Genomic DNA, 1,512 nt, shown 5'->3' with positions numbered 1-1,512 from the left:
CCAGAGGTAAGAAGAGAAGGGTTTCAACATAGTTTATATACAGTTCAGATAATATCAAAGCGGTAAAAGCAGCATTTAGCACATTAGGCCCGAACATGTAAAAATCAGATAATAAACAAAGCCAATTATAACAATCATTCCAAGCTCGAATTCTGAACCCTGAACCAGAGATTCTGGGTTGGCTCCCCAGCAGAGTCGCCAGAGCTGTCACACCTCCTTTTTCACCCGCGCCGCCGCAAAGGGGCGCAGAGGGGAGTTTTTCCAATTAAAGGACAATCGAAACGGGATTTTATTTAAAAATTCAGAGTCGCCACTTGGGAGATTTATGGTGTCCCAAGTCACTGGTTGAATCCCGAATCGAGGAAAATATTGACTCTGTTTAACAGTCTGCGCACCAGAAATCCGGATAAGGAATTCTGTTAACCTGGGAGAAGGTGTTAGGCATTCCCGAGTTCCGTGGTTCTAGCACGGTCGCTCAACTGTCATATTCGGCTTGATTATCTGATTTCATATAATTATGAAACTATGTGCAAATTTTAACTGTTTACCGCTTTTGTTATTATTTATTCAAAGAATTGCAACGTCGTGAGAATGCATTTCGAATTGCGCCACATAAATGTACCCGCAATTTTCGATGCGTTCCAACTTCGTTGAGATTTGGATTTGGGTCACATAAATGTACACCCGAGTTTGGGAAGATAACATTATTAAATACGCGTCTAAAGATACTAACGCTTTGTTATTTTGAGAAAAGCCGTAAAGTTCGCTATGCGACCTGTCTCGAAATCTAAGCATTCGAAATAACTGTCCGTTGAGGGCCCCGCGGTTTGTGTAATCTTGTTTGTCGAGGCTCGTCTCATTCATTATTTTTTTAAAGGAATTTACAACGTCATGGACATGCATCTCGAACCACGTCACAATCAATGTACCTGTGATTAGCGACACATTTCGACTCCGTTGAGATTTGGATTTGGGTCACATAAATGTGCACCCGAGTTTAAGAAAGTAAATTATTAAAGGCGTGCCTAAAGCGACTAACGTATCATTATTTTGGGCAAGGCCGTGAAATTTTGCTAAACGGCCCATCCCGAAGTCTAAGTATTTTAAAAGAAATATTTATTGAGGGCCCCGCAATTTATATTTTTTTTTATTCGGCAAGGCTCATCTCATTTTTTATTCAAGGATATCCTAAAACGACTATGATTTTATATTTATTGGTCTCTAAGAATAAATAAAAATCCTAATCAATTAGCATTAAAAGTTCGGGCTTCAAATTCAAGTCCGGGTCCAAACAAAAGGAAACACCTTCTAGTTTGAACCTGCTACCTAACTTAAGGTCCGCCGCCTGCCGTTGTAAATATTAAGAAACCAGCTACCATTTCGATCCAGTTCAACTTTAGCTTTATTATATGAATTGGATTATTGAAGTTAATCTATGTGGAATACAAAGCCATTTTTGAGCTCTTTTTACGGTTTGTTGAAAAATGCATCAATGCTTAAAACTGACATCAA

This window comes from Nicotiana tabacum, chromosome 3 (assembly GCF_000715075.1).
Source record: "Nicotiana tabacum cultivar K326 chromosome 3, ASM71507v2, whole genome shotgun sequence".
In the NCBI taxonomy this organism is placed as follows: Eukaryota; Viridiplantae; Streptophyta; class Magnoliopsida; order Solanales; family Solanaceae; genus Nicotiana; species Nicotiana tabacum.
This window is presented reverse-complemented; position numbering follows the sequence as displayed.